Source organism: Eptatretus burgeri, chromosome 4, assembly GCF_056783735.1.
Source record: "Eptatretus burgeri isolate ZD-2024b chromosome 4, Ebu_testis_v1, whole genome shotgun sequence".
Lineage (NCBI taxonomy): Eukaryota > Metazoa > Chordata > Myxini > Myxiniformes > Myxinidae > Eptatretus > Eptatretus burgeri.
In genome coordinates, this window is record NC_140964.1 from 36,135,749 (window position 1) to 36,143,248 (window position 7,500).

At 41.2% G+C, this 7,500-nt stretch overlaps 2 protein-coding genes and 1 long non-coding RNA gene across 4 annotated transcripts in view; 2 read left to right on the forward strand and 1 right to left on the reverse strand.

Moving 5' to 3' along the window:
- The window catches only part of LOC147027804 (uncharacterized), a 42,496-nt gene extending 39,775 nt beyond the window's left edge, over nt 1–2,721 (forward strand). Inside the window, exon 3 of the long non-coding RNA XR_015057285.1 lies at nt 2,425–2,721. This is a non-coding gene — a long non-coding RNA (uncharacterized LOC147027804). The remainder of the gene's footprint in view (nt 1–2,424) is intronic.
- Nucleotides 1–7,500, reverse strand: part of PC (pyruvate carboxylase) — a 587,030-nt gene that overhangs the window by 444,551 nt on the left and 134,979 nt on the right. The gene's annotated exons all lie outside the window — the stretch shown is intronic.
- The window catches only part of LOC147027805 (leucine-rich repeat and fibronectin type III domain-containing protein 1-like), a 23,350-nt gene continuing 21,334 nt past the window's right edge, over nt 5,485–7,500 (forward strand). Inside the window, exon 1 of the mRNA XM_085877425.1 lies at nt 5,485–5,994. The gene's annotated coding sequence lies outside the window, so the exon portion shown is untranslated. The remainder of the gene's footprint in view (nt 5,995–7,500) is intronic.

Below are 7,500 nucleotides of genomic sequence, written 5' to 3' on the forward strand. Positions count from 1 at the left end.
GGAAGAGGGATGGGACGGGGTACACAGGGTAAACAAGATGGACATGACAGGGACTTTCAAGTCCTTACAAGACAGGGACTTTCAGGAAGGAAAGCAGGGAATTTGAAGGAGGTGGGTTTGGGGTGGATTAACGGGAGTAGAAAAGACCATGGTTCTGGATGAGACAAGAGATGGTGGTGAACAGCTGTTTTGAAGACCTGGAGGGAGGAGTGGGATTGAAGAGAGTGTGGGAGTTTGTTCCAAAGGCAGGAAAAAAAGAGGAATGAAAGAGTGAAGGTGAGCAGTGATTCTTGATTTTGGTAGTTTTACCAGAATGCGGTTGCTGGCAGACCTTGAGCACCATGAGGAAATATAGGGGGGGGGACATATCGCAGACAGAACAGGGTGGGTGGGCGAGGCCGGAGAGGAGATGGTGGAAGACAGAAATCACAGTTGTTTGTTGGAGAAAAGGAATGATTTTATGTCAACCGCGATGATTGATTCCATGACCCTGCTGATGATTGGAAGTACAGTAAGCAAATGTGGCATTAATTAAAGGGATACATTTTTGCACCTTTTTATGTGATACTGTGATGTTGGACGATTTCCAATTTCTCAGGTGGATATGGGAGACCAGTCCTGAAGTTAAATAATTAAATAAATAAAAGGTCAGACAGTACTTTAATTAGTCCAGTCCATGAGAGGTCATCGTGAAGAATTGCCAAGGCATTTTTGAATAGGCCGAAACAAATGGCGGATTAAGACCTCTGCGAGGAAAAGCAGGCTGACCAAGGATAAGCCTGTTTTTGTTTATTCATGATGAGATTAGTTAATTATTTTCAAAATGGTAGTTTAAATTTACCCAAACACCCAGTTTTCATTCATGCACTCTCTTGGAGTTCCTTTTGTATGCATGTAAAGTTTCAGGCAGATACATTTCAAGGTTTTAGAGTTATGGAGGAGACACACACACTGAAACACAATGACATTTATATTATTATTATTATTATTATTATTATTATCATTATTATTATTATGAGTATTGTCGATTAGCCCGTCTGCCAGGTGTTAGTGCGAGAACGACGGTTTTTTTTTAAAATCACTACCATGTTTCATATTTATTTATTACTAGCAAATACCACCTGTCGCTTCGCTGACAGTAATACTAAAGGGGAGGAGGGGAAGGGAGAAAAAGAGCGGAGGGAGAAAAAGAGGGGGAGGGAGAAAAAGAGGGGGGAAGAGGAGAGGTGGGTAGGGGAGAGAGCGTGGGGAGATTAAAAAGGTGGAGGGGGAAAGGAGAGGGGAGGGAGGGGGAGTGAGGGGGGAGGGAAAACAGTGTGAGATGAGAGGAAAGGAAGGCAGACGTGTGGTGGAGTGTCAGTTATGATTCATACCATCTCATCAAAATGATTCTGCAAAGAATAGCAGTGGAGATGGAAACAAGATAATGTCTGAAATCCATTTTCTACCGGTCATACTGTAAACACGGCGTGGAGACAAACTTCCGTCTGGAGACAAACTCCCGTCCAAACATAAATACCGCCCAAATGGATCCAGAGACAAACACCACCCAGACATGTCTGGAGACAAACACCACCTGGCGGATGCATTCGGAATCAAACTGGCCGGAGACAAACACTACTCAGACACATCATCCAGACATAACCACTGTCTGGATATGTCAAGAGAGAGAGAGAGAGGAGGAGAGAGTTAGAGAGGAGATGTGGGAGGAGGGTAATGCACTGTATTGGGGGGGAGGGGGTAGAGCAAGGATGGGACAAAGCGTGAGAGAGACAGAGAGAGGGTTGGTGGTAGGGGAATTAGCAGAAACAATATGTTATGCTTTATGACACACACAGACGCACACACACACACACACACACACACACACACACACACACACACACACACACACACACACACACACACACACACACACACACACACACACACACACACACACACACACACACACACACACACACACTTTTATTAGTATAGATTGAGGTTCAGTGCGTCTGTCCAGGCCATAATGTATTTTTTTTTTTAATCATTTGAGCTTTTGTCATCAAATTTTAAACAAACATTTATTATGAGAATGTGGAGAACACCATTTAATACAAATAAAGAAAAATTTCAGCTGTTGTTTTCGTCACGTTTCGTTCGAGTAAAAAGTGGATGCAGATGGACTTTGCATTTTGGGATGCTTTCTCGTTCCCATTATGCCATCACAGTTTTCAATACAGGAGTGGATTCACAAGAAAAAAACATTACCCATTGCTATGAGTAAACGGTGAGTTTTTTTTCCCAATTGTCACAAGCTGATATACCTCATTTCCTTTCACAAACCATGTCATGACTTGCCCCAATGCTTTTGGACAGCTTACAGTGAGTGAGAATGTGAATGGCTAATATTCTTTACATTATTTATCTGACCTTTTGCAGGTGAATAAGGCTTGAGGGTAATACTGCTCTCAAGTGGGGAAACCATCAACCAGAAGCCTCCACGCTAATGAGGTTGTGCAGAGGCAAGTGACCGACACCGTGCAACCAATCTTCAACAAACATTTCCCAAGAAGAGTAAACCAGGAATCATAGCTGCATAAAGCAACATAATTGGAAAGCGAGATTGCTTATTGGTTGTGCAAAAAAAAATTGTTTTTTAAAAAAATAATAATAATGTTTTCATTATTATGCCTGCATCATTTTGCTAAGAATAATAATAAAACACAGCATTGGCTGTTATCAACACTCTTCTGGAATACGTTTTCTATGCTTTTCCAGCTAAATTCATTCCACCTATTTCACGGGACTTACCAGAGGTCTAAATCTCGACGATTAGCTGAAACACATTTATATGGCCATACATCACAATTGCTGTTTCTAGTATGTACCAAGATGAGCATTAATTTCATTAAAGTTAAAACTTTAATCCAATTACCAAGAGTGACATTTAACAAACCATCAATTAAAATTGGTTGTCCTTTGTGGTCAAAGATGGATGTTCATGTGAAATATGCAAGTTTGTTTGCAGTGAAAAAGTTGCTGCTCACAAAGTAACCCCATTCTGCATAACCCCAAGCACTGTAACTTGTTGGGGTGTGTCCAAGACCAGACCACTTGCTACCTGCAGTCACTGCAAGAATATTGGAATTGTTCAGTGCTGGGGGTAGCTTTCCTCCTCTAAACAAAAGACACTGTTGGATCTTCAATGGTCACCAACGATCGGTGCTGGTAGATGGAACCTCAGATTCTAACGTCCTTCCAATGGATGGTGAACACATCAATGCATCACCCTGCTTGTGGAATACTACCTTGACAGCTCATTGCTGCATCGAGATTCAAACACAGGCTAGACAGTCCCATTTCTTGATAATAACAGTTCAAAGGATATCAATGAGCAATCCTGCAAGTCAAACTACGGAATACTCATCCTTGCGAAGGTTCATGTCAGTTCTCTATTGGTGAACAAGATAAATAATAGATTTTATCAACCAAAAGTTTATGAGGATATGTTTAACACTGTGGGTGCCAAGACGGCAAACATACTGTCTCACTTTTCGTTGATAAAATCCAATGTTTTACAAAATTTGGTTGAAGTGCAGGCATGAGTTGCATCGCACAAACTTATTCACATTCAGAAAAATAAATTGGCAAGTTTCCATTAAAAGGATGGCTTTTTGCAAGTTCGTTTTACTTGCAAGGCATTCATAAAGAACTCGCATCTATTATGCATCAGTCATATATTAAACTCAACCCCATCTCATGTATGGCTAAATACAGTGAGGCATTAATAATTCAGAGCAACCGTGATGAGATATCTCCCTCTAAAGTGTGCATATTCACAAAGGCTTTTTACAACAAGACCCATATAAAATGGTCACAATAGTGTCCTATACCAATTGACTCGCTTTAATAACAAGCCGATAAATTGGGTGCTTCTCTTTGTGGGATGATGGAGTAAATTTTCTTGCCGATTATCAGCAAAGCTTACAGTGTGCTACTGAGAGTGAGAGAGAGATATCGTGCTTTTTTCTGCTCCTTGTCCTCCTATTAACCCCAGCTCTCGCACTCTTTCCACTCCTTATTAGTTTTTCCAATGTCTTCAGTTAAATGTGTTTTTGTTGTGGAGCGTTCATAGAACACCTTACCAAATGCAGTGGTAAGTATATAATTCAATTGAAATAAAATAATGATTGTAATGGTCGTTTTTAAAAAAATTCCGGAAATTTACGGCCGTTGACACAGTATCTATTACACCATCTTATTTAACACGAACATTCGTTTTTCATGCCTGTTGGGTGTGTCCTTTATGACGTCCTGAAAAACAGTAAGTTTCCTGTTTGGAATTATTTTCAATTTTGTTTGACTGCCAGGCAGGCAGACAAAGTAAAAATATTATCTCACGCCTCTCTGCGCACGTGTGATCTGGACAAATTCAGAGCTAAATGGTAGGTTTGTTTTCCTGCATAACTTTCTATCCAAATTAATTTCTACTCGATCATAAACTGAAGTTTGTGGATGGATGGACGGACGGACGGACAGACAAAAGTGAACCTCTTGCTTCACCCCACTTTTCACTTCGCAGGCGTAGGGGCAACTATGAAGTGTGGGGGGAATTCCCCAATCAACGCCACCCCATTTCACAGCAGGTTTCCTTCACCAAAGTGTATATTGAAACTAAAAGCCTTCACAGGAAAACAAATCAAAACCACCCAACACCAGACCTCAATAAAGAGGTTCGGTGTAAGATGACAACATGAAGCGTTAAAATTACATTGTATTACTCTTATCTCTCCACCACCACATTTTCTCCTTTCCTCTGCTTAGATCTCACCTCGACTGAAAGTAACCTTTACCAAATGTACGAGTACATCTTAACTATTCAAAGACAATAAACGGAATTTGGCTGGTAAATGAGAGATCCAGGTAGATGGAGAGAAAGATAAGCGAACATGACCTGAAGAACCAGTCAAAGACATACTGGGAATGTCAGGTTGCAATAGAACATCCAATGGACCATTGTAGAAGGGCTAAGGAACAGTTTAAGGGATGGAATTCCAAGGTGATGATGTGCACAGCCAAACAATCCCACAGTGCATGGCCGTCCACTCAACCATGATCCCTTCAACCATTTGTGCATCGCACACATCCTTCCAGGCTATGTGACTCGCAAAATCCTGAATGCAGGATGCTCTCTTAACCCCTTCCCTCCCCGTTAAAAAAATGAGCTATATTCTGCATGCACCTTGCCTAATATACATCGTATTTCATTTTCTCTCTGATACCTCAGAGCAACCTCCATGCCCCGCTCCCCTCCAAAACCACACTCTCATCAAATTATGATTCCAAAAAAAAAAAAAATCAGTTTCCTTGAAATCACACACACGAGATCTAGTTCATATATATGTACACATTTATATATGTATGTATATATATATATATATATATATATATATATATATATATATACATACATATAACCATATGCATGAGTCTCCTTTGTCTACCTTTCGCTCGTTCCTAGACAGTGCCATCCCACTTCTCTCCAACCCTCCCTCCGTCCCTTACGCTCCTACTCGCTCCAACCCCATCGCGTGGCGCACACATTCCAGGGTGAGCGCACGTTTATCAACGACTCTTTTCTTGGCCACTCGGCGCACATCACTATCTCTGGCATTTGTGCGGGTGGGTCATGGTAGGAGGGAAGGATCGGGGGACCCGATGTAGTTTTGCTGCAAAGCATCCAGCCATGGACACCGGTGAATCGGCACCGTCGGTTCAGAACGCTCCACGAGCCTAATGTCGTAAGGGGATTCAATCCACAACACGCCGTGGAAGGACTGGGACGGATCGAGATTGCATTCACCGCAATCATTTGGTGGAGGAAGATTACCACAACAAAAATAATTAAAAATAATAATAAACCACATGCGGAGTCAAAGCTGTGGCAAGTCCAATTCCTGCTGGTGAACCTTTGGACTTCCAAGTGGATGACCGATGGACATGTAAAAGGTAACAAGCTTTGCGTGCTTTTAACCGTACTGTACATGTGTTGCCGGGTGGGTGGTAGTAGAGGTGGGGGTGGGGTTAACGTGGGAAAATTTATGAAGTTAATGCATGAATGTGGTGCAAAACTGTGTACATGAGTGGGAATGGAAGCAGGGAGGGCAATGAAAATGAAGGTAGATGCTTTTCTGAGCTCGTTCTGCTACTTTCAGGGGCCAAATGAAATTATGCACGTTCAAATTCCATTCAATGAATACGTGTTCTAATCCTAAGTAACAAATTTGAATTGTGGTGTTAAAAACAAACAGTAATTTAAATGAAAATAAATTATACTGTAATATTTTAAGATACTCGATCATTAGTGTGCCGTGAGGGATGGCCCATGCGTGGATAATGCCTCGGAAAGCTGGATCGTAAGTGAGGGAGGGAGACCGGCGCATCTCTAAGGACCAACAGCGTTAAAATTCAAAATTGTGCTGGGTTTCCGCTGAATAGATAATCTTCGATGGATTTTCTTGCGTTCGCAGTCGGTAAATAATCCAATTTTCATTTACAATGAAAGTTTGTCAAATGAAAATCGACAGAATTTATTTGACCGGCATCAGTGCTTACATAATTAATACAACAACTTGTTCCTTTCGTTAACAAACTATGAATCAAAATAAAATGTTTGACTTCAAAAAAATGTGAAGATCTAAACCTTCAGGCTGAAAATTTCTCAGAAACTGACATTATACTGCATTTGTCTTGCTTGTGATTAACGTGCTCTCATCATCTCTGTCCAATTCCAATCTTCGAAACGGATGAAAGAGACAAAATTAAAACATACACTTCATCCTTCCATATAAAGTCTGACATTTCACCAAATTTTAAACACGTCACCTTTTCCAGCCAAGACAAATGGTCTCGGATGAAGTCGCATGCATAAATCAGTTTGGCTTGAAAGACATTTCTTAGATGTTCTTCTTTATTATACAGAAGTCACAGCTCAAGGAACAACTAAACAACAGATGGTGGATAGGTTGACAGAATGACAGAAGGAAGGGTGGGGGGGGGAGGAAGGGGGACAAGCAACCAAAAAAAAAAAGGCACAAACACATCCATGTACAAGAAGGGTAGTGACAGGGAGGAAAAAGGGTTTGGGGGTTCACGCGAGACTTGAAGATATCGAGAGCGGGTATACAAGAAAGCATGAGGTGGTGATGGGCAGCAGCAGCCTCGAGGATGGAGAGAGGATCATGAGATGAAGTGGAACATTCATGTGTAACAGTAAAAGCAATTTAATTCTGACCTGAAATCAAAGGTAGAATCACACCAACCAAGGAACCAACTTTTTTTTTCCTTTCGTTTTGTCAGGAGAGGGGTAAGAGGTGGAAATACTCATGGATATACTTACATTTGACCATATGAAAGGTAGCAACATTGGGCATATAAATATGCATCTTGTAAGAAGGCTTAGCTCAGAACATATCTGGATTGTACACCAAAGACGGTTAATCAGATCACACATAC